Source organism: Eptatretus burgeri, chromosome 5, assembly GCF_056783735.1.
Source record: "Eptatretus burgeri isolate ZD-2024b chromosome 5, Ebu_testis_v1, whole genome shotgun sequence".
In the NCBI taxonomy this organism is placed as follows: domain Eukaryota; kingdom Metazoa; phylum Chordata; class Myxini; order Myxiniformes; family Myxinidae; genus Eptatretus; species Eptatretus burgeri.
This window is the reverse complement of record NC_140965.1, coordinates 111,044,675-111,071,584: the sequence shown is the minus strand read 5'-3', so window position 1 is coordinate 111,071,584 and position 26,910 is coordinate 111,044,675. Positions and strand designations below refer to the sequence as shown.

At 40.3% G+C, this 26,910-nt stretch overlaps 1 protein-coding gene across 9 annotated transcripts in view; it reads left to right on the top strand.

Annotated features, from left to right (window-relative positions):
- The window catches only part of LOC147027157 (ubiquitin carboxyl-terminal hydrolase 14-like), a 165,896-nt gene that overhangs the window by 75,674 nt on the left and 63,312 nt on the right, over nucleotides 1-26,910 (top strand). The gene's annotated exons all lie outside the window — the stretch shown is intronic.

Below are 26,910 nucleotides of genomic sequence, written 5' to 3'. Positions count from 1 at the left end.
CCTCCCATCTTCTATGCAATTCTTTAAAATGCAAGATTCATCATTTTGAGAATCACTAAATGATGAAAGGGTTAAAATGTGAAATTAATTTGAAATTATCAATTTCGTTTTCCCTCCAATTCATTTTCCTTGTTAACAATAGCAATCCTTTGCTATTTTGTTTCATGAGCCGAAAGAGAAAAATGTGCCACAAGCTCTTTATGGGATATTCAACGTGATGGCGGATATGAATCGAACTAAAAATGAATATCATTATTCGCAACAATAAATGGGTGAAATTGGCATGGTGAATGTCGAAGTTTGTCAAAACATTTTTTTTTGTTGGTCTCTCTCGGCTCTTCTATTTTATCAGAGGCCCTTGCTTCATTGTGTCCCAGTAGTCACAAGATAATAAAGGCCCAAAAGGTCAATAATACAACCTCTTCCTTGACCCACTTATTTTGAATTCATTACCCTAAACCCATTGTCTTTACCAACCACATAAATGAACATAGATTAGTAAGGAGGTTGAAAGCATGATGGCCAGGTTCACACTGGAAATATTGATGCACACTGCTCCTTCCCTATTCCATGTCCAGGCAATGCATGACATCATCGCCAGGAGCCGAAGGAAGGGAGTACTCAGATTTTTTCCTCCATTTGTTTGTTTTCTTTGTTGGGTGGTCGCGAGACTAACCTTATTCTTAGTTTTTCTGTCTGTCTGTATGTTTGTATGTTGGGTGGTGGCGAGAGTACCCTTATTTTCACTTTTTCTGTCTGTCTGTACGTATGTTTGCGTGTTTGTTTGTAATGGACAGCTCTGGCGGCCAGAGGATTCAACCAATTTTGATGAAACTTGACAGGTAGATTCATACCAGGATCAAGTTCGATGCTTTTGAGTACCGTTGCTATGGACACCACCGTTGCCCAGCAACGGGACTTTGAACTTTTTGAAAAATCATAAAAAATTTATTTTTTCGAAAATCAAAAATCGGCTTCCAGGGTTTTATGCGCACTATAATCAACCTCTTTGGCAAAAAATTTCAGCCCGATCTGTCAAAAACTGTATGACTAGTATGCAATTATGTAGCGACCACCCATGTCGCCTACCGGCTTGTATGTATATTTGTATGTAATGGACAATTCTGGAGGCCAGAGGAGTCAAGCGATTTTGATGAAACTTGGTAGGTGGGTTCATACCAGGATCTAGTTGTATGCTTTTGAACACCGTTGCTATGGACGCCACCGTTGCCTAGCAACAAGACTTTGAAATTTTTGAAAAATCCTAAAAAAATTATTTTTTCGAAAATCAAAAATCGGCTTCGGGCTTTTATGCGCACTATAATCAACCTCTTTGTCAAAGAATTTCAGCCAGATCCGTTAAAAACTGTATGACTAGTATGCAATTATGTAGCGACCACCCATGTCGCCTACCGGCTTGTTTCTTTCTTGTTTGTCCGGGCGATATCTCAGCCATCTTTTGCGCTAGGAAGCTGAAATTTGGGGACAAAAGTGAAGATGTGCTTTGGCAAAAATGTTTTTTTTTTATCAATTCATTAATTGATGAATTACTTCATTTTTTTTCTTTTCACTGTCGTTTTTTCTTTTCACTGTAGCAGGAGAGTGGTAAGGAGTTGAAACAGCCAATCTTAATTTTCCTCCTAGTCTGTGTGGTTGAAAAGCTCAGCCCAGATGAGTTTTCAGTCCCACTTTTGGTTGAATCATTTATTCAAACACATGCACATGTGAGGGACAATCAATGCAACGTGATCTCTCTCAAACTAAATGCCTCAACTTGAGCCTTTGTATACTCAAACAACAAGAATTGAGTGGAGTGGGGGTGGGGGAGGGGTGGGCAGAGGTTGAGATGATTGGGCAATCGCAGAAACAGCTATTGACCACAGAAACAACTGTGGTGAATAGCTTGCCCAAGGCCTCAAGCCAAATAAGTCTCAGGGAGCATCCACTCCAACATTTTTTCATGGTAGATAAAATTCCTAGCCTTTGAGATAACAGACACCATGAAAGAAAACAGCTGCCTGGAAGCAACAACATATATTTGTTTTTTTAAGCACAAGTGAAAACCAGAATATAAAAGTTATTTAATCATGTAGATATATCTGGAATTCATTTTATACAATTATGAAAGCAGAATTTGTTGATTTTCCTTCCACATATGTTACAAATTATATTTGAGCAATAATTTTCACAACTTTCTTGCTGTTATTGTTCAGAGAGCCTCTGATCAGGGTAATGCAGCAACTATCGGGGAATCCTATTTACGGTGGTTGTACCCGCCAATGCAAGTCTGGGGCCAAATCTTCCCCATTCTTCCTTACTACCCGGATTCGTCAGGGCAGCCCAGTCATAGTCAGAGTGCCGATTGATCCCCATGGACCAGCCCTTTCCCTCTTGTCTCTCTCTCTCTCTCTCTCTCTCTCTCTCTCTCTCTCTCTCTCTCTCTCTCTCTCTCTCTCTCTCTCTCTCTCTCTCTCTCTCTCTCTCTCTCTCTCTCTCTCTCTCTCTCTCTCTCTCTCTCTCTCTAATTATCATGACCCTGACTTCATGAAGGGGGGGAGGCGTTGTACACCATCCTGGATGTGGGGGATCTCTGGATCACTCCTGGGAGATTTATCAGCTATCTCAGTGCCGTGAGCTTGTTCAAGAGAACTTTGCAAGGCTACACAATAACAACAGCAACAGGGTAATTTCAGTTACTAAAATATGAGGGAGCTGGGAGGGAACATCAGTTCCCAATATATCTTGAAGAAATAACTTCTCTCACCATGGTTCTTCTTTTTGGTAGTTCCTCATATTTTTGATCACTGCCACTAGATGGCACCAGGCTTGGCATCAACAGCAGCCACAATGCACTTGATTCCACTTCTTTGGTCCAGTTTCCTGAATATCCACAGAGGTGATGCCATCCTAATGCTGATTTTAATCCTCAATCATCCATGCTAAAAGGGTATGCATTTATTGTTTAGTATGATTTTCATCTCCATTAGCATTTTATTAACCCCCGTTGGACTTAATCCGAAATGGGGGCTTATGGATTTGGTCTTGATTTTTGTGTCCGTGCATGTGTGTGTGCATGCATCCACAACCATATCTGGGACATGTATGGATTTATTTTATTCGTACTTGGCACAAGGCCAACACATGATGGTGAACATAAGCACGTCATTTTGTTTCGAGATCAGATACAAGATGGCCAACTGGCAGCCATTTTAGCTGGAAGAAAAAAACGCGATGTTGAACACGTCCTCAACCATTTCCTGGACATGGATTTCCCAATGTTGTTCAAGCTTGGCACACAGATAAAGAATGATGTCTTACATGTGCACCTCATTTGTTTTTCTAGATCAGAAATGGCAGACTGGTGGCCATTTTGTTACTTAAATGTGTTCCCAACCACTTCTCAGACATGCATGGTCTGATTTTGTTCAAACCCGTAGCAAGCACAGTGCATGATGGCATACATGTGCACCTCACTTTATTTTGCGATATGATCAAGGATGGCTGACTGGTAGACTGGCAGTCATATTAATTGTACATAAATATGGGCTCGCTCCTTAACTCCGTCCAGCAAAATTACTAAAACAACAGGGGCTACGACATTTTATGTCTTTGTTATTTCATCTGACTTTAATTCTTCTGACTTCTGATTTCAGCTCTGCATTGTGGTATTCCAGTGCTCCACATCCCAAAGTGGTTGCGTCCAACTTTTACACTGCTGGGGAGAGGGGATTTGTTAACCCCCATTGGACTTAGTCCAAAATGGGGATTTATGGATTTGGTCTCAATTTTCATGTCGGTGCGTGCATGCTTGCATCCACAATCATATCTCGGACATGCACGGACCAATTTTATTTGCACTTTGCACAAGGAAACATTTGATGGTACACATACGCACACCATTTTTGTTCGACATCATATCTAAATGGCCGACTGGCGGCCATTTTGTTTTTTTAAAACCCAGTGTCGAACACTTTCTCAATCATTTCTCAGACATGCACTTACGGGTGTTGTTCAAACTTTGCATGTTGTTTGAATGATGGCTTACATTTTTATGCATGTCGTGTCTTTTGAGATCAGTTGCAATATGCCTGACTGTGTCATTTTGTTACTTCAACAGATATCCAACCATTTCTCCGACATGCATGGTCCAATTTTGTTCAAACTTGGCACAAGCACAGTCCACAATGGCATACACTTGCACCTAATTTTATTTTGCGATCTTTTTTTTTTGTTTTTTTTATACAGTGTCAATGTTCGTACGAGAGCGAACACACAGAACGTACAACAAGGGGAGCAGGAGACAAGAGGAGTGGGAGAGAGAAGGAAAAAACAGTGTGGAACAGAGAAATGAGGAGATCTGTGGAAGGGAGAGGGATGGAGCATGGTACATGGGAGAAACAAGATGGACACTACATGGACTTTCACGTCCTTTTATGAGAGGGACTTTCAGGAAGGAAAGCAGGGAATTTGAGGGAGGTGAGTTTGGGGTGAATTAGCGGGGGTGGAAAAGATGATGGTTTTGGATGGGGGAAGATAAGAAGTGGTGGTGAATAGCTGTTTTGAAGACCTGGAGGGAAGAGTGGGATTGAAAAGAGTGTGGGAGTTTATTTCAAAGGTGGTAAAAAAGATGAATGAACTAACCAAACTCTCTGTGTTGAGAGAGTGAAAGACCCAAAGACAGCCTCATCGCGGGAGATACAAATTATCCTAAATGATTTGATTTCCACAGTGTAAAGCCGAGAAAGGTGAGAGACAGAAGCACCAGCCCAGAGGGGAGAGCAGCACTCCATCAGGCTGCGGACAAAAGCTTTGAATGTGGTCAGGAGCTCAGGTGTGCCAAGGAAGGACTTATGATGATGTAGGATGCCCAGTCGGTGAATGGCTTTGGAGGCCAGCTCGGAAATGTGGCTTTCCCAGGAAACATCATGGCCGATCGTGAGACCAAGAAACTTGAACGAAAGGACTTCTTCAAGAGGATTGTTGAGAAAGTATATGTGGGGGTGGGGGGGGGGATTGGGTGTGTTCCAGATGGTCCTTTCAGAGAGACATCGTGAGAGTGTGACATTTGTCAGGATTGAAAGATATCTTCCACGTGTTGGGCCGGCTTGTGATTTTATCCAGATCTGCAGAGAGTGAAGAAGCTGCTGCTTGCCAATCTGAGGGATGGCAGATGGTACAGCAGAGGGTGGCGTCTTCAGAAAAGAGATAAAGAGGATTTTCCAGAGAGCCGGAGAGATGACTGATGAAAACCAGAAAAAGAACAGGACCCAGAACGCTGCCTTGAGGAACTCCAGCCTGGACAGTAAGAGGGGATGAAAGAACTCCATTAAGGGCCACACGTTGGCTGCGACAGGAGAGGAAGTCTGCGAGCCATGAGTGGAGATATCTTTGGATACCAGAGGAAGATAGTTTGGTGAGTCGGGCATGGTGCCAGACTGCATCGAAAGCACGCAATATGTCTAGGGAGATGGCTCTGATTTCATGTCTGGCATTGAGGACCTCTATCTATTGTTGGGAGGGCAGAAGCAGCATATCCAGGGTAATGTGACCTGATCTGAATCCAAATTGATGGTTTGAAATCAAGCCATTGGAGAAGAGGAAGGATTTAATGTCTGAAGCGATGCTGGATTCCATAGCCTTGCTGATTATTGGGAGAAGGCTAATTGGTCTGTCGTTGCAGGGATCTGTTTTTGCTCCTTTTTAAGCAGAGTGGTAATGTTTGCTGATTTCCAAGCAGATGGCAGATGACCTTGAGGAAATGAGAGGGTGAATACAACAGAGAGAGGGTAAGCAACAGCATCAGAGCCCGTTTTTAGGACATGTGGGCTGATGCCGGCTGGACCGGTTGCAGAATCTGAGTTGAGGTTTGACAGCAAGCTCTCCACCTTGTCAGGAGAAAAGGATAATCTGATCAAAGATTGCCGACTGGCGGCCATTTTAGTTGTAAAAAACCCGATGTTGTACACGGCCTCAACCATTTCTCGGACATGTATTTATTGATATTGTTCAAACTTGGCAAACAGATAATGAATTATGGCTTAAATGTGCATGCCATATTTTTTCATCATATCCAATATGACTGACTGGCGGCCGTTTTAGTTGTAAAAAAAATTCCCGATGTTGAACACGTCCTCAACCATTTCTCGGACCTACATTTACTGATGTGCATCATTAGCCATCATTCATTATTTGGATGTTAAGTTTGAAGATATCTTTTTTTTTCGAGATCAGATTCAATATGGTCGACTGGTGGCCATTTTGTTACTAACTGCATCTCCAACAATTTGTCAGACATGGTTGGTCCGATTTTGTTCAAACTTTGCACAAGCACAGTACATAATGGCATACATGCACCTCACTTTATTCTAGGGCTATGTTTGTATGTAAAAAAAATTGACTCCAGATAAAACCCGATAATTGTCCTTCAGGCCTCGATCGGGTCTTGTGCTTATACACTGTCTGGGTGTTTTTTTGTCCTGGGAACGATTGAGTAATATGTATTGCGAAGATCGTATGTTAAGGTTGTCGTGATTTGTTGGTGACAACACAAATTTAATTATCATTGTGATGACATGTGCACCTTTTATTAAAAATATTGGTTTACACAGATTTATTAAAATCAAAATAATGACCAATTACTGCACCATAGTCCCAAGAAGGAAGCCAGACATAATGCACCCACAAACACACACGTACATATAGAAACAAACACACATATATAAACACACAAACACAGATATGTTATGCACTTGTAAGTACTTACAATACTATTTTATTTGAAGTTATAACCTTCACTTATAAGCAATTCACTGATTTCCCAAAAACATTACATCCTCCATGTTCAGGCCTTGAGTGGGTATGTTGCTTATACACCGCCCTGGTTTTTCCCGGGAGTGATCGAGTAATAGGTTTTGTGATTGTCATGCAGGAAATATTTAAATACACATTTCACTGAATTCCCATTGGGAAATGCCGGGAACTTCAGCTGGTGTACCATACAAAAGACAAAATTGTGAAGATGCTGATTGCCCCAATTCTGGTCATTTCTTCGCGAACACGACAAAATATGTGATTTTCACTAATTGTAGAATGTTAAACTACAGTATATTAAGTTTAAATTCCATTTAAGCCTGGTGTTGGCTTAGTGGTTAGGGTGGATGGTTTACGATGATGGTTTAGGATCTTAGGGTCCTGAGTTTGATGCCCGTTGGCTGCTGAACTAACATCAGATGGGGTTGACTCAGCCTCTCATCCTTCCAAGGTTGGCAAAATGAGTACTGGTGCACTGGTATCGGGGCACAGTATCAGTGGCATAGTTGTACCCCAACAAAATGATCGCTACCTGGCAGCCAAGCTGTCATATGCAAGAAGAAGAAGAAATTATATTTTTTCCCCCATTTTCACATGTTATATCAGTACTTTTGCTATCTGGTGTATGATATTTCCCTTTGTTAAATTTAATTGAATCAATGCATCCATACAGACAAACAAATCAGAACTAATTTGCTCATGATTTGATCCACTTTGCAAGGGTTTAATTTGTTCAGCAGAAAGTTAAAATTCAAGTGAAATCTCATCCAGAGACTGATGTTTTGTCTGGGAGTGAGGACAAGTTAACATTAGTTAATGAGGTGTTACTGGTTATGATAAAAAAAATCATATTCATTAGCGTGGGAGACGGTGTGTGTGTGTGTGTGTGTGTGTGTGTGTGTGTGTGTGTGTGTGTGTGTGTGTGTGTGTGTGTGTGTGTGTGTGTGTGTGTGTGTGTGTGTGTGTGTGTGTGTGTGTGTGTGTGTGAGATGCAACTTTTTTTTTTTACCATTTGAGCATTTGATATCAAATTTTTACCAAAGCTTTATTATTAGAACATGGAGAAGACAAATTCATAATTTGGTCAAAAGGTCAAAGGTCAGAGTCACATAAAATCGTCAATTTTCATTCATTACCCTGAAATTTTAATGATCATTTGAGCTTTCGTAAGCCGTAACTCCCCCCCCCACCCCATTTGAGCTTTTGTTATCAACTTTCCAACAAATCTTTGTTATGAGGATAAGGAGACGATAAATTAATATAGTCAAAAGGACAAAAGTCAGCGTGACATAAAATCGTCAATTTTCAGCCAATTGATCTGAAATTTTAATTATCATTTGAGATTTTGTTATCAAATTTTCAACAAAGCTTTATTATGGGAATATAGAGAAGACAAATTAAGAATTTAGTCAAAAGGTCAAAGGTACCGTTTAGCACACAAAAGAAGAAGTCCGAATACAAAGCAGACAAGCTTTGCATTTTCAGATAATTTATACTTGTATGCTTGTTTTTACTGTTACATGGCATCTATTTTATGAACAGAAGCTTTAAGAATCCAATCGTGGTTCAAGGCCAAAATGAATTTGAATCGAAGTGGAATTTTGTCAAGTTCTTTCTACGTCACATTAGTTACCAAGGAATAATGCACTGTCCTATAGAGATGGCATTCAATAGGCCGAGGGCCAAGTTTACAAGCACTAAGAGATCACAAGTTAAAATAAAATAAATATTTGAGAGCTCTGGATCTGAGTTTGTGAACTTAGAGTGGTCAAAATGTAACTTCAGTTAATGACAAATTACCCTTAAATTAAATCTGCTGAATGCAGCATGTTATGGATATGTCTCATTGAAATAGTAAGACATGTATTGTGAAATACGACATCACCAAAAGAACTGGGGTAGGAAGGAAGTATGCAGGATCATGAATTCACCATTTATTCAATTCATTAAAGGGTGTCAGGTTAACAACATAGCATAGAGGTATGCATGTTCACCTCTGAGCTGTCTAAGCTGGGTTTGAATCTTGACTCAACTCTAAACTGTCATTCTGGTGTTTCACAAGCAGAGCGAGGCATCAGAGTTTGTGTCGTCCATCAGAAGGACGTTGAGCTGGAATGACCCATCTGCCAGCACCGGTTGCTGGTGAATGTTAAAGATTCCACGGTGTCCTTCAGAAACAGTAGGCGAGCTATCGCTGGCACCCTGTACAAATCACAAAATCCTGCTTTGACTACCTATAAGGTAACAAACAAACCACCCTGCATAACAACCCTTTAAACCAGATTGACACCCTTTCAATGCCATGGTATACTAATGATGATGACAATGATGATGACAAGGTATTCGTGACAAAACAGACTCGACTTTTGTTCAGGTTACAAGATTTGAAGGTGGTCACTCACTGGTCATCTAAGATAAGAAGATAAGAATATAGTTTACTGATATATATATATATATATATATATATATATATATATATATATATATATTATAACATACAATATAATTTGACATAGTATGTCTGTGTTAAAGGCCCTATCACACCTTGACGATTTAGCCAGCGTATGCCGACGAATGAAAAATTTGGCTAAAACGCTGGCACACATCGAATACATATGGGTAAAGGCCCGGTCACACCTTGACGTTTTAGCCAACGTATGCCGATTTTTGAATTTTTTTTCTAAAACGCTGGCACACGTTGAATACGTTATGGGTAAGTTTTGATAACATTGAGAGCACGCTGAAAAACACTGCCATACGTCGTTGTACGCTGGCTTTAAACGTTGTACTTTTTGGTTGTCCTCAAATTTTTTCAAGCTTGAAATTTCACGACGTATGCCGGCGTATGACTCACACGTTCCGCTACGCTGGCCACAAGTTGTATGCACGGTCTGCGATCGTTGACAGACGTCAACACATGCTACTTGTAAGTTAATCATAAGTTGAGACACGCCGATGTAATGTTTAGCGTACCCGAAACTTATTTCTAACCTATGATTAACGTGTTGTTGGCACGTTACGCGATCGTTGCTACACATCGACAGACATTACTTTTAAGTTGCTCATAGGCTGAAAGACGTCGGTATAATGGATCGTCCTTGCGTCAGCGTCCACGGCCACGGCCAGGACACTTATTTGCAGCATTCTTCAAACTTTTCTTCGGCATGACGTGGATGTTCACACTTCGATGTCTAGCTTGGCTATGATTCCAATTGTCCATCGGCAGCGTCTATTTAAAATAGTCGAGTTTGAGCGTTTCAACACGTTCAGAAGAAACGCTTCAAATTTCCAAACCCCAGCGTCAAAAAACAAAGGCGAGTGACAGCAATTTAAATCGTTCATTGTAAACAATGAAAATAGCTGAGTGGTACCGTTTAAAAGTCGTTGAGTGTAAAAAAAATCCAATTGTTGAGCGCAAGCATCTACTTTCAATAGTGGAGATGCAGCCATTTAAATCGTTGAGTTTATCATTTAAATCGTTAAACGCAAGGACGATCCATCATAACCCACACCCTCCCCCTCACACTCACCTACTACTGCCAACATGAACAAACTACTACTAATACTAATACTGATACTGATACTGTTAATGCTGACATGGACATCGACTCAAAAAGGACTCGAAAACACTGTTGGGTTCCCCTTTTATGAGCAGCATTTTTATATACCAATTCCCAAAACCGCTGGGAACACGTCTTTATATGGCAGTTGCAAGCTAGAAACACGTTCATTTATTTTTTTGTCGACCGGAAGACGTCATTGGAATACGTCTACATACGTCGATGTGTGTTGGGACTACGTAAAGAATTGGTTCAAAGCACGTCAAACATAAGTTAGAAATAAGTTTCGCGTAAAAAAGACATTACCGCGACGTGTTTCGACTTATGAGTAGCTTATAAGTAGCCTCTGTGGACGTGTGTAAGCGTCCACATATCGTATGTAAAACTTATCCCCATCGCATGCGGAACGTGTGTCATACGCCGAGTATGTCGTAAAATTTTGAACATGTTTAAAATTTCTTGATGTACTCTACTTACTACGACGTATGATAGCGTACTTTAGCGTTCTACTCACGTATACCAAACTTACTCATACCGTATTTGACGTGCCCCAACGTTTTAGACACATTTTTCTTAGGTCGGCATACGCTGGCAAGATCGCCAAGGTGTGACCGCGATGTTGACACTTCCATTTCTACGGCAGTTATGATTCGAATCGTTGTGCGTCAGCCTTTTAATAGGCTACGTCACGATATCGTCGGCGATGCGTGCAACGCGCTATGCCTAAGTTAGACTATCGTTGGGCATCGGTTGTGTAGGCTGACAACAGGTTCAGCATTCGTTGGTATAAGTTATCTATAACACAACGAAACGTTCTGTGTCCATTACCAATGCGTTATACATAAGACCAAGTCGCTATGAATGCGTCTGAATCTTTAAAAAAAAAACATCAAAAGTTCAACGTAAGCCAGCGTTTTACATACATTTTAATACGTTGCCATTGCTGGCTAAAACGTCAAGGTGTGACCGGGCCTTAAGTTTGTATACGTTAAGAGCACGCTGGCATACGTCGTAGTACGCTGGCTTTTTTTCGTAGTACGCTGGCATACGTCTTTATACACTGGCATTCGTCATAGTATGCCGAGGTGTTAGACAAATTTTCCATGCTTGAGATTTTTCGACGTATGCCAGCGTATGACTCACACGTTCAGCAATAATGCTGGCCATAAGTTGTAGGCACATTACGCAATCGTTGACACACGTTGACACACGTTACTTGTAAGTTACTCATAAGTCGAAACACGTCGAGGTAAAAAACATCAAAATTTCAGCGTACGCCAACGTTTTACATACATTTTTATACGTTGCCATTGCTGGCTAAATCGTCAAGGTGTGACAGCACCTTTAAAGGAGGATGAGCAGCATCGCAACTTCTCTTTGGTGAAGAGCTTTTGTGATCACAGTGCCTGTAGAACTGGTTCAATTGGTCACATAAAGTGGTATCATCTGACACAAGAGATTTGGACTTCGATTTGTTGGGTGATATTTTCTGGATTCCTTTCCACACTTCTTTTGAATAACAGGTAAATAAGTTATCTTCCAAATTTTGCTTATTGGGTAGTCGATCCAGTCGAAAAAATAAAAGAATTAAAAAATATATATATTTTAAAATTTGTTCGACCCTTATTATCAGTTTTTCCGTCGATATGTTGGGTCGTCGATCGAGTCGGAATTTATTTATTTATTTATTTTTGAAATTTGTTCTACTCTTATTATCAGTTTTTCCATCGATATCTTTGTCTGTCTGTCTGTCTGTCTGTGTGTCTGTCTGTCTGTTCGGTCCAGTGCTCCATTAATACAATGGCGATTTCGATGAAACTTGATGGGTAGGTTCATACCATGACCAAGTTGTGTGCAAATGAGAACTGTTGACTTGCAACGGGACTTTGAAATTTTTGAAAATTCATTAAAAAATTATTTTTTCGAAAATCAAAAATCGGGCCACGAGCGACTGTGGGCAGTACATTCAGCCATATTGTCAAAAATTTCCAGCCGGATCCTATGAAAACTGTCGGAGAAGATAGACTTTGAATGAACCCGGGTCGAAAACATTAAAAAACGAAGTTCGTTATATCTCAGAGACTATGAGTCAGATATAAATGAAACTGGTATGGTAGGTTCATGGTATGTCCTAATTATGTGTGAGAATGAACCATTGCTATGGACCCCTCTGTTGCCTAGCAACGGCCAAAAAACCTCTAAATGTGGGGGTATTTTAACGAAAAAACAATCTGCAGCATTAACCCTTGAAACTGGAATCATGAATTTTATTGTGCTTAATCCTCAGGTCATTCCTCATCGAAAGGGCCCATCGCGTCAGGTTCTCTTGGGTAGTTGACTACCCATGTCCGCCTACCGGCTTGTTTGTTGGATAGACGATCCAGTCGAAAAAATAAAAATAAAAAATTTGTTCTACCCTTATTATCAGTTTTTCCGTCGATATGTTTGTCTGTCTGTCTGTCCCTCTGTTCGGTCCAGTGCTCCGTTAATACAATGGCGATTTCGATGAAACTTGGTTGGTAGGTTCATACCATGACCGAGTTGTGTGTAAATGAGAACCGTTGCTATGGACACCACCATTGCCAAGCAACAGGACTTTGAAATTTTTGAAAAATCATAAAAAATTTGTTTTTTCGAAAATCAAAAATCGGGCCATGGGCAACTGTGGGCAGTAAATTCAGCCATATTGTCAAAATTTTCCAGCTGGATCCTATGAAAACTGTTGGAGAAGATAGAATTTGAAAGAACCCTGGTCGAAAACAATAAAAAAACGAAGTTCGTTATATCTCAGAGACTTTGAGTCAGATATACATGAAACTGGTATGGTTGGTTCATGGTATGTCCGAGTTATGTGTGAAAAAGAACCTTTGCTTTGGACCCCTCCATTGCCTAGCAACGGCCGAAAACCCTCAATGGCGATTTCGATGAAACTTGGTCGGTAGGTTCATACCATGACCGAGTTGTGTGCAAATGAGAACTGTTGCTATGGACACCAGTAGGGTGAATAAACTGATTCTCGCTCACTTTTCCCCATGAAAGTGAATGGGGGATTTTCAGCGATTAATATTTTTTTTCCCTAAAAAGTAAACCCCCTTTTTATCCCAAGGTATATTTATTTGTCTCCCCTTTTAACCTCGGGGCACTCTTCAAATAACCAATGCAATGCGATAAAGATTGGTTCAAGTAGTAAAGTAGTAATGTGATTTGATAAAGGTGATTCTGAAGAAATATCTGAAACATGTAAGCCTTGGGACACTCTTTTTCAAATTACCAATGCATATTGTTTAGCTCACTCATTGAACCTATAAAGATTTGTTCATTCTCAAATTCCTTCAATAGTTTAATTTTCTTTGCACAATAATCCCCATCTAAAATATTTAAAAATATAACATTTGAATCTTTATATTTTTTAAGATACCCCTTTTGTGCCATTATGAAATGATAACCTTCTCTTAGTGCTCTTGTTTGACCACCTCCTGAGCCACATATCGTTTTGAGATTATAGTAAATTGTTTTTTCATTGTTCAATTGATAACCATCAAAGTTTTCAGTCCAATCAAGGATATAAATTTTTTTCTTTACATCCTCGAACTTACTAGTTTTTAAATTGATTCGCTTATTTGTGTTGTTTACCTTTGTTTAAGTTATTTTTTCAATAAGACTTGTTTGATATTTTTCACATTCATTATGTTTTCCATTTATATACCAAGACTGAGATTTATTTGTCTCCTCTAACCTCTAACCCATCTTCTAACCCATCTAAAAACTCTAACCCATCTTCTCATCGTTAAAACACAATCTATTCTATACACTCTATCACACAAAATCCATATGGAACACAATCTATTCCATTATCTAAAATAAATCTCTTATCATCAAAGGCTCCTAATGCCTTTTTATTTACTTCTTCTCTATATATCTTATGTTTATAACTTCTTATTGTATTCATTTTCGTATATTCTTCTTTCTTATTCATCAAACAATTATAATAGTTTCTAAAAGTTATTGATTTCTTTATTACATATTTCTTTATTCCCTTTAACCTCATCAATCTCATCACCATACTTATAAGCATATGCCTTTGCTCTCAATCCAATAAACTCACTCATTACTTTTCCACCCAACTCATTCTTAAAATTACCAACAACCTTTTCATTCTTTTTTGAAAACAACTCACTCTTCTTACTAAAATTACTTGTATCATATACTCCAATATTTTTCTTCATATCTTAATAAACATCATCAGTTTTTATATCGAGGATAAAACTATCAGTGTCCTTAAACAACAATGAAACATTTTCACCATACTCTTTCTTTAAGCCATAATACAAATAATCATACATCAATATCTTTGATAAATCAACAACTGCTGTTCCAGTATAAATTGGTTTATCCATTACAATACTTTCCTTTTCCATATGAATAGCAGAAAAGTTCTCTGAAAAAACCTCTTCTCTCTTAAAACTTGGTTTACTAATCAATCTCGAAGCTTCTTTCCAAGATGTTGCAATTCTAATGTTTTGCCTGTTTCTAACATTCTCCATTGTCTTTCCAAAGACAGCATTATTCATCAATTTATCGAATTCCCCTTCAAATTTTACTTTTGTATTTGTTCTCATATCTGTATTGAATTTAATATACTTTTTCATCCAAGAACTTTGTTTAAAATTGAAAACTCTATTAATTTTAGCTACTCTCAATCCTTCTCTCAAAAACTGTTTCAAGCATCTCTGATGCAAAACATATCCCTCTTTATCAGAGAATGGTATTAATAACTTTTCTGTTGATTTGCCTTTAATATTAAAACTTTTATGATAATCACTTAACCATTCTTTCTTTGGGGTTTCTTTCTCACATGCAAAAGGAAGGTCTTTGTGCTTATTATGAAGATCACTCGGGTACCTCAAATCAACTTCAGAAGAACCTCCTCATTCAATTCCTCTTGAGAAGAAATAACAATATTCATCAAAGCCTTTTCATAATCCTTTTCTTCCACCTTCTCTAATTTACTAGAAGGCAGAGATTGAGACATTGCCCATCCATACAAATTATTAGCATCAAAATGCATAAAATAATTACTATCTTTTTCACTATCATAATTTGGAAGATATTTATTATTTGCTTTAGCTATCTTTTTGAAAATACTTGTGATATTCCACCTCTCTTCGATTTCTCAATTATCAAAAGCATTGATACATCACTGATTAAATCTATATCTTGTTTTGTCATTTTCAACATTGCACTCCAAGCTCAACCAGGAGCTCTGAAATAGTGGGCAGGATGTAATCCATAACAATTTTTATTATGACAGAGTGATCTAAAAGCTTCAAACACATCAGCTAACAATAAAACATCTGTTTTTAGATATAAATCATGATATTCTCCAAGGTTCTTTATCTTAAATATTTTCCATATTTCTTGTGCGTGTTTATATTCCTTATCACTTATCTCTTCTTCAAAAAGGTTATTATAGAAACTTTCTTTTGAAGGAAGTCGTGTTTCTTTAAATCTCATAAATTAATCCATATAATCATAAGGATAAATTCCCTTACTTGTAAGAATTTTCTCTTTACTTTGAATTTCATTCCTTGTTTGAATTTCCTCTCTCGTAAGAATTCCTTCTTTAATCAGAATTTCATCTTTAATCTGAATTTCCTCTTTAGTTAGAATTTCATTCATTGTTCGAATTTTCTTTATAATTAGAATTTCATCTTCAGTTAGAATTTCTTCATTAATTTCCTCATTAATTCGAATTTCCTCTTTACTTTGAATTCTCTCTTTAATCTGAATTTCGTCTTTCGTTAGAATTTCCTCTTTTAGAAAGAATGAATTAAGATTTGGAAAAGACCCCGTGGAGCTTTGATTTGATGCGAGGTAGGCTCGTGGTGTTCCCATAAACTTGTAAGAATCTAGAAACCTAATACGAGTTAAAGCTTTTGTTAATATCATTTTTGTAAATGAAATATACTTTTAACTTGTGTTTGTTATGGCAGAAATATTTCCTGGTGTTTTTGAAAGTTCATTTAAAAATAGATGTGTATCATAGTTGGCGCTGTTGTGAAGAAAGACTGGAATTAAAGAGGGAAATTTATAATTAAGATTTCAACAGGAATGAGCGGGACCTCTATATTTACCAGTAAGATGACAATGATCACTAACTTTAGACTCCTCAATTTCCTCGTCACAAATATGACAGATATTGTTCTTTCTAAATTCTAATTTTTCTTCTTCGGTTAATTTCATCGGTTCATTTGTTTCTTTCATTAATTTAGTTAGTCTTATACAATCCTTTTCTAATCATTTTACAAACTCTTGTGAAGCTTTTTTCCACTATAATGTTCAAGTTTATTATACTTTTCTCCAACAGATGATTTGATATAATAACAGAAACCACAAGGAATATGTTTTTGATATTTATTTGTATGTGATTCTTTTGGATTAAGAGAAGCAGTATTTATCTTCTTTAGGAAGCATTCAAAACTAGCGTATATCACAAATGGGTGCAACATAGATTTATTATAATCTTCAAAAGAAATCTTTTCACAAGGTTTAGGCATTGTAATTGCAGCTGATTTCGGATTCCAACAATATTTTGAATGTTGTTCTAATCGTTTTTTCGAATGAAATGAATAAAGACATCGCTTACAAGGATATATTTTGTTTGCTGTTCTGAATACCTGAGAAGAGATTAATCTTGATAAATTATTGATGTATGTATAATGTGAATTCTTTCCAACACTAAAATATAAAAGATCAATGTGTGTTTCTTCATTTTTATCGTTGTTTGAAATTTTTAATATTTGAGCTTTGTTTGTATCTGTTAATCCAGATACTTTAATCGAAAGATTATTCTTTTTCTCAAATTTAGGAATATCTGTTTGTGGCATTGGGAATTTAAAATCTTTAATGTCCAAGGTATTCACATATTTCAAACATTGTTTTAGTCTTTCTGAAATACAATTTGGTGGATGTAAGTGAGCAAGAACAGACCAGAGAAAACATTTATTTAATTATCATTGTTTTTAATATTAACAACTCCTTTCTTTCGTTTTATTTCTTTTGGTAATTCAATATAAGAAGAAGCTTTAATAGGGTTTGATTTTAGAATGTGTATCTAAAAAGAAGATTTTTTTCAAAATTAAATCCACTTCCTACCACTGTATTATCAACATCCTCCTCTTGTCTTGATCGTTCTTCATAAACCCCACTATTCAAAAAATCTTGAAATGATGTTATAAAATGAAGATCTATTCTCATATAAGGAGTTTGTTCTTCATCTTGTCTTTTCATACTCATTTTCACTCCCATGTAAAACTTTAAAGTTTTCATTTATTTTAATGTCTTTTTCATAACTTTTTCAACATCGGGTTTCACTGTTTCAATTGATTCAGCTATTGATTAAAATTATGGACCGGGTTCTCCAAATTGAAAAATTCTTAAATTTTTTTTTTTATTTATTTTTTCGAAAATCAAAAATCGGGACACGAGCGACTGTGGGCAGTACATTCAGCCATATTGTCAAAAATTCCATCCGGATCCTATGAAAACTGTCGGAGAAGATAGACTTTGAATGAACCCTGGTCGAAAACAATAAAAAAACGAAGTTTGTTATATCTCAGAGACTATGAGTCGATATACATGAAGCTGTTACGGTAGGTTCACGGTATGTCCGAGTTATGTGTGACAAAGAACCGTTGCTATGGTCCCCTCCGTTGCCTTGCAACGGCCGAAAAACCTCAATGTGGGGGTATTTTAACGAAAAAACAATCTGCAGCATTAACCCTTGAAGAATCATGAATTTTCTTGTACGTAATCCTCGGGTCATTCCCCATCGATCGGGCCCACCGCGCCAGGTTCTATTAGGTGGGCGACTACCCATATCTGCCTTCCGGCTTGTTTGTCTGTCTGTCTGTCTGTTGGGTAGTCCATCCAGTCGAAAAAAATATAAAAAATTTCTAATTTTTTTTTTTAATTTATTCTCCCCTTATTCTGAGATTTTTCCATCGATATGTTTGTTGGGTAGTCGATCCAGTCGAAAAAAAAAATTTTTTTTTGAAATTTGTTCCACACTTATTAGTTTTTCCATCGATATGTTTGTCTGTCTGTCTGTCTGTCTGTTTGGTCCAGTGCTCCGTTAATACAATGGTGATTTTGATGAAACTTGGTGGGGAGATTCATACCATGACCGAGTTGTGTGTAAATGAGAACCGTTGCTATGGACCCCCACGTTGCCCAGCAACGTCTGAAAAACCTCCAAATGTGGGGGTATTTTGACGAAAAAACAATCTGCAGCATTAACCCTTGAAGCTCGAATCATGAATTTTCTTGTGCTTAATCCTCAGGTCATTCCCCCATAGATCAGGCACATCGCGTCAGCTTATATTGGGTAGGCGACGACCCATGTCCACCTACCGGCTTGTTTGTCTGTCTGTCTGTCCCTCTGTTCGGTCCAGTGCTCCGTGAATACAATGGCGATTTCGATGAAACTTGGTTGGTAGGTTCATACCATGACCTATTTGTGTGCAAATAAGAAACGTTGCTCTGGACACCACCGTTGCCGAGCAAATGAGACTTTGAAATTTTTGAAAAATCGCAAAAAAATTATTTTTTCGAAAATCAAAAATCGAGCCCTGAGAGACTGTGGACAGTGCATTCAATCATATTGTTAAACATTTCCAGCCGGATCCTATGAAAACTGTCGGAGAAGATAGACTTTGAATGAACCCTGGTAGAAAACAATAAAAAAAACGAAGTTCGTTATATCTCAGACACTATGAGTCAGATATACATGAAACTGCTATGGTGGGTTCATGGTATGTCCAAGTTGTGTGTGACAAAGAACCGTTGCCATGGACCCCTCCGTTGCCAAGCAACGGCGGAAAAACCTCTAAATGTGGGGGTATTTTATCGAAAAAACAATCTGCAGCATAAACCCTTGAAGCGAGAATCATGAATTTTCTTGTGCTTAATCCTCAGGTCATTCCCCCATCGAACGGTCCCATCACGTCAGGTTCTATTGAGTAGGTGACTACCCATGTCCGTCTACCTGCTTGTTTGTCTTTCTCTCTGTTGGGTAATTGATCCAGTCGAAAAAATATATATATTTTTTAATTATTTAGAAATTTGTTAGGTCAGGGTCAGGTATGGGAGCATGTGCCAGAACAGCGCGTCGCTGCGTCCACTTTCCGCCGGTACTCCAGGGGCCTCCGTCTGGCCATCCCCCAGGCAGATGCCAGGCCGATCCCCATCTCCTTGAGATGATGGTCAACCTGTTGCAACCATGAGGCACGTGGTCGGCCCACTGGCCTCCTCCACTCATGAGACTCCCTCGCTGAGAGAATCTGGTGAGCAGGATCAGCGTCAGGAAAACGAGCCACATGTCCATACAGCCGCAACTGACGCTCACGGACTATGCAGGTAACAAATCTCATCCGAGTCTCTCTCAGCAACCGCTCGTTGGACACAAAATCCGACCAGCGATAGCCAAGGATTCTCCGAAGAGACCTGCTACCAAAGGAATTAAGTCTCCGTCGCAGATCCTTGGTCAGAGTCCAAGTGTCGCACCCATAGAGCAAGACTGGAAGTACTCAGGACCTGAAGACTCGGAATTTCGTCCTCCCGCACAGGTACCGGCAGCGCCACACCTCATGATCCAGTGAATCCATGACTCCCCAGGCCTGACCCAGACGTCTATTGACCTCTGACTCGCAGCCAGCAGAGACATGAATATCACTGCCAAGGGAAGTGAATCTCTCCACGACCTCAACATCCTCACCACAAACAGACACAGACAGGACAGCAGCATCCAAGATGTCATGGAAAGCCTGGATCTTAGTTTTGACCCAAGAAACCCGTAATCCCAACGGCTCCGACTCCTCATTCAGCACCTTGAGGGCCCCCAAGAGGATGTCTAAAGTCTCCGCAAAGATGACTGCATCATCTGCAAAATCAAGGTCCGAGATCTTGACATTCCCAAATGATGCACCGCAACTTGATCTCTCCGACATCCTCCCTAAAATCCAGTCCATACAAGTGCTGAAAAGTGTGGGGGCAAGTACACATCCCTGACGAACTCCAGTAACAACTGGAAATAAGTCAGAGATGGTACCACCACACTTCACAGCACTCTCAGTACCAGAGTAGAGTTCAGACATCAGATCGATCAGTTTGGGTGGCACCCCACGAAGACCAAGAATCCTCCTGAGGACATCCCGATTCACTGAATCGAATGCTTTTCAGAGATCAACATAGGCTGCAAGCAGCCCCTGCCGAAACTCTCGTCTGCGTTCGGTGAGGACACGAAGTGCAAGGATACGGTCAATCGTTGACCTCTTTGATGTAAAGCCTGACTGCTCTGGACGCTGGTGCTCAAGCAGATGGTGGCGAACCCTATCAAGTATTATCCGAGCAAAGACCTTGCTCGGCACTGAGAGCAGCATCACCCCTCGGTAGTTGTTGCAGTCTTGGCAATCACCCTTCCCTTTCCAGAGAGGGACAACTAGGCCCCTCTTCCAGTCAGTTGGGATGATGCCTGTGTTCCAGGCAGAGCACAAAACTGCATGCAACAACACGAGTACAGCATTTCCACCAGCCTTGAGAAGTTCGGCATGGATGCCACAGATCCCTGGAGCTTTGCCCCGTTTCAACTGGTTCACCGCAGCCCGTGTTTCCACAAGCAAAGGTGGACCACAGTTGATTTGAGGGTCAGCAACAGGGATTGTAACACCCTTGACATCCAACTCGACAGCTGGGGGATCAGCCTGGTACAACCGCTCAAAGTAACCGGCCCAGCGGGCCTTCACTTCAGACTCCTCTGTCAAGAGCCTACCACTCTCTGCTCGAACTGCAGTGCTCCGAGGGATGGGCTTGGATGAACGAAATGCGCGAATTCCCCTGTAAGCCGGACAAGAGTCACCTGTCCACAGGTGATGCTCTACCCCTTCACAGATTCCTCGCACATAGGCCTCCTTGTCCACCCTCAGTGCACGTACAGTTTTACGCCTCAGCTCCCTGAACAGCTCAGCTCTGCCATTCAGCCTGGCCCTGCGACTCTGGTCAATGGTATCCAGTGTCCCTTGAGAGACAAAATTCTTCTTTGCCCTGCGCTGAGCTCCAAGGCATCCACCGGCAACATCAAGGACGGTGGTCTTGAAGGTGCTCCACAACTCTTCAGGACCCCCCAAAGCACCCAGACCCCCCAAGTGTCCACTCAGCCTGTTCGCAAACTCCTCAGCTACTCTCTCATCCCTGAGCTTGGCAATATCCAACCTCGGCTGGGATGGTACCATTCTCCAGGATTTAAGGTGCAGCTTGAGAGTTGCTACAACAAGCCTGTGGTCAGTATTGAGGAACTGAGCACTCCGGTAGACCCTGCAGTTCTGGATCATCCTCCAACGACCGTCAATGAGGACATGGTCAATCTCCTTTGCCACACCTGCCAGCGTTGGAATACCAAGTCCAGCGATGAGCTTGTGGGCGCTGAAACCATGAACCAGCCACCCTAAGTCCATGACTTCTTGCAAAGTCAAGGAACTTAGTGCCATTCTGGTTCATAGTTCCTGACCCATGGGGACCAACACACACCTCATAACCTTCCCTATCAGTTCCAGTCGATGCATTGAAATCCCCCAAGACTAGAAGTGTATCTCGTCTGGGGCACTGATCAACCACAGACTCGAGTGTGGCGTAGAATGCATCCTTCACAGTGAGATCACTCGCCTCAGTCGGAGCATAAACAGAGACCAGGGAAATGACACCTAAGGAGTGACGAATCCTTAATCTCATAATACGCTCGTTGACCGGTGTTACCTCAATTATCATTGGGGTCCGCTTATTGGACACAGCTACAACAACTCCTTGGGTATGGTAACCATCAGAGCGACCAGACCAATAGTAGGTGTAGCCACCCACCATTATCTCGCCACAATCCGGTCTCCGAACCTCAGAGAGAGCTGCAATCCCGATGTCCAAACGCTTGAGCACAGATGATAACAGAGACAGGTGATCATCCTCTCTTAGGGATAGGACATTCCAGGCACCCACCCGAAGGGACCACCTCAGGTTAACCCAAGGAGACCGCCATCTGGTGGACGACACCTCAGCACCACTCTGACACACTCTCCCGCAATCTGACCCAGGGATGTTACCCCGTGGTTTCCCTCCGATCAAAGATTGGGGGTCCCGAAGGCTTTGCCCCAATCCCGTCATCCGGTGAGCTGCCCTGCGAAGGGAAGCTGCACAGGAGGTACTCCCACGGAGTCGGTTTTCAGATTTTTTTTGCGTTTTTGCGTTTTGCGGAATGAAGGATTTTACGGTGGCCGGAGTGCAAATCCTGCCACCAACCTCCTAATAAGAAGTGACCCAACTGCAGGAGGACGTCCGCAGACACAGTTGGGTACTAGATATGGATGGCCGTTGGCTCACAAGGAGCTCCTCCGCCCTTTGACAGGTTTTGTTTTTAATCCTGCTGGGTGTCCATATCCAAACACCCCCTCACCACAAAACCTGGTGGGGGAGACGGTTTAGTCGCTGACAACCCGACCATGGAACAGGTTAGTACAGGTTTACATGGTACCTGTAGCAGGTCACAGATCGAACCTGACCTGACTATAGAAATTTGTTCTACCCTTATAATCAGTTTTTCTGTCGATATATTTGTTGGGATGTTGATCCATTCGAAAAATTATTGTTATTTTTTTTTAATTTTGAAATTTGTTCGACCCTTATTATCAGTTTTTCCATCGATATGTTTGTTGGGTCGTCGATCCAGTCGAAAATTTTTTTTTTAATTTGTACTTCCCTTATTCGCGGTATTTAAAATGGCGATTTCATTTAATACAATGGCGATTTCAATGAAACCTGGTTGGTAGGTTCATACCATGATCTCGTTGTGTGCAAATGAGAACCGTTGCTATGGACACCATCGTTGCCTCGCAATGGGACTGTAATTTTTGAAAAATCATAAAAAAATACTTTTTCGAAAATCAAAAATCGGGCCAGGAGTGACTGTGGGCAGTACATTCAGCCATATTGTCAAAAATTTCCAGCCGGATCCTATGAAAACTGTCAGAAAAGATAGACTTTGAATGAACGCTGTTCGAAAACAATAAAAAAACGAAGTTCGTTTTATTTCAGAGACTAGGAGTCAGATATACATGAAACTGGTATGGTTGGTTCATGGTATGTCCTAGTTATATGTGAGAAAGAACTGTTGCTATGGACCCCTCCGTTGCCGAGCAACGGCCGAAAAACCTCTCAATGTGGGGGGGTATTTTAACGAAAAAACAATCTGCAGCATGAACCCTTGAAGCGAGAATCATGAATTTTCTTGTGCTTAATCCTCAGGTGATTCCCACATCGAACGGGCCCATCGCGTCAGCTTCTATTGGGTAGGCGACGACCCATGTCCGCCTACTGGCCTGTTTGTCTATCTGTCTGTTGGGTAGTAGATCCAGTCGAAAAAAATATATATATTTTAATTTTTTAGAAATTTGTCTGCCCTTATTATCAGTTTTTCCGTCGATATGTTTGTTGGGTCGTCGATCCAGTCGAAAAAAAAAAAACAAGGACAACTGTGTCCACGAACAGCGTCCTCAAGGTTTTGTCGGCTAAAAAATATATATGTATTAATATTTATTTTTTACAAAAACAACAACAGCAACAACAACGTCCGATATTTCGTCACGTCCCTTGATTTAGCCAATAGCAAAACGCGTCATAATGTATTTACATATTTACGATATATCGTGTATTTACGAAATAAATAATGTATTTACAAAATTTCAATACGATAAATGGAATAATCTTAAAATAGTCACGTGAACCTTTTTGAAACTTTAAAGCAAATGTCCGAATATATTTAAAAGTTCATGATAGACGCTCTCAAAAGGCACCGTCTTTGTGAGGATGTGTACATGTGCTCAGTATTTAATGAGATCCGGATCTTGTATATACAAGAGCCGAGTCCTTGAGATAAAGGTTTTGTCTTCACAAGAAGAAGAACAAGAACAAGAACAAGAAGAACAACGCGGAGCTCTCTTTGAGCAGCGTTCGCTAAGCGAGACGCTGCTAAAAAAAAAAAATAATTTTGAAATTTGTTCTCCCCTTATTATCAGTTTTTCCGTCGATATGTTTCTTGTGTCGTCGATCCAGTTGAAAAATTTTTTTTTTTTTTAATTTTGAAATTTGTCCCTTATTACTAGTTTTTCCCGTCGATATGTTTGTTGGGTCGTCGATCTGGTCGAATTTTTTTTTTTTTTTTTGAGATTTGTACTACCCTTATTATCAGTATTTAAAATGGCGATTTCAGTAAATACAATGGCGTTTTGATGAAACTTGGTGGGTAGGTTCATACCATGATCTCGTTGTGTGCAAATGAGAACCGTTGCTCTGGACACCACCGTTGCCTCTCAACGGGACTTTGAATTTTTTGAAAAATCATTAAAAAAATTATTTTTTCGAAAATCAAAAATCGGGCCACGAGCGACTGTGGGCAGTACATTCAGCCATATTCTCAAAAATTCCAGCCGAATCCTATGAAAACTGTCGGAGAAGATAGACTTTGAATGAACCCTGGTCGAAAACAATAAAAAAACGAAGTTCGTTATATCTCAGAGACCATGAGTCAGATATACATGAAACTGGTATGGTAGGTTCAAGGCATGTCATACTTATGTCTGAGAAAGAACCGTTGCTATGGACCCCTCCGTTGCCTCGCAATGGTCGAAAAACCTCTAAATGTAGGGGTATTTTAACGAAAAAACAATCTGCAGCATTAACCCTTGAAGCTCGAATCATGAATTTTCTTGTGCTTAATCCTCAGGTCATTCCCCATCGAACGGGCCCATCGCATCAGGTTCTATTGGGTAGTTGACTTCCCATGTCCACCTACCGGCATGTTTGTCTGTCTCTCTGTCTGTTAGCTCCAGTGCTCCGTTAATACAATGGCGATTTCGATGAAACTTGGTTGGTAGGTTCATACCATGACCAAGTTGTGTGCAAATGAGAACCGTTGCTCTGGACCCCTCTGTTGCCTCGCAACAGCCGAAAAACCTCTAAATGTGGGGGTATTTTCACAAAAAAACAATCTGCAGCTTTAACCCTTGAAGCTCGAATCATTAATTTTCTTGTGCTTCATCCTCAGGTCATTCCCCCATCGAACAGGACCATCGCCTCAGGTTCTATTGGGTCGGCGTCTACCCATGTCCGCCTCCCAGCTTGTTGTCCTGTTTGTCCATTTGAACTGATTTGTCGCTTTCTTGTAAGCGCTTCAATGCCTCATCCCTTGCCAATTGCTACAAGTTTGTTCCTCGGGTGACTGCCAAATCATGGCTTTTAATTTGCAATATATAATAACTTCCTTTATCAAAATGTTTCGATCCTCATACATTTTTAAATAATCGAGAATAACCTCTGAACACATATAAATGTCAATATCCTCATCTTCTTCGAATACATTCCAATGCGTGCAGGCAAAACATACACATAATCGTTCAATGGCCAACATTTCGCACTGAGACACTGACATTTGAATTGACTTTTGACGTTTCAGTTGTTGTCTTGACGAAGAAACCAAGTGGACCACATTGTGATCAGAATCCCCGAGAGGGGCACGTTTCAGTGACTTGTACGCTCCTTTGAAGGTCATGTAGCAGTGGTCCAGTGTTCTCTCTTTTCGTGTGGGACACGTCACATGTTGGTAAAACTTAGGAAGGCCTTTCTTCAGATCAGCTTGATTGAAATCACCAGTGATCATATAAGCGGTGCGAGGAACTTGTCATAATCACATTTCCGGAGGATATGCAACAAAGTCGGTGATTGTGTGCCATTTCACAACTAGACAATGCACTATACATTGTGTAATAGAAAAAATGAGATTCTGTATCTACCGCACTACAGTGTATCTGTTGCTTTGGCCAATCGGTAGAGAACATAAGTGCCATTGGGCAAAAGTAAAAGGGGAAGATCTCAGCTTTGTGAAAATGCAGTGGGGGAGGGAGCGGGGCAGGAATGATAATTGGAAATTCTTGCAGTGAATGCAGGTTTCAGGCTGCCAGGCTGGCTTTGAGGTATGCACACTCAACTCTATGTCATCTCGCCTGGGTTTAAATTCTGACCCAGCAATAAAACAGTCATCCTGGTGTTTCAACAGTGTGTGCATTGTGCCTCTGATGGACGTAAAACTGGGTGTCCCGTCTACCGGCATTAGTTGGTGGACGATCCCACTCTGTCCTTCACAAAGAGTAGGTAAGCCGTCACCGGCACCCTAAACAAATTCCAAATTCCTGCCCTAACTATTTCTGGGAAGGCAATGGCAAAGCATCTTATATAATCCTTACCAAGAAACTGCTTTGGCAGCACTGATGCTCTGTAAAAAGTGTACGGCACACTGGAATCAGATGAGATGCAGGTTTGTTTTGTGGAACAAAAATACCACACAACCCTCAAGAGACATGCTCTATAAAATGTGTTATCCAATGTATACCCACGATGAAGGAATAATGGAAACGGGTGCATTCAAGCTGATAAATCATCGTATCTG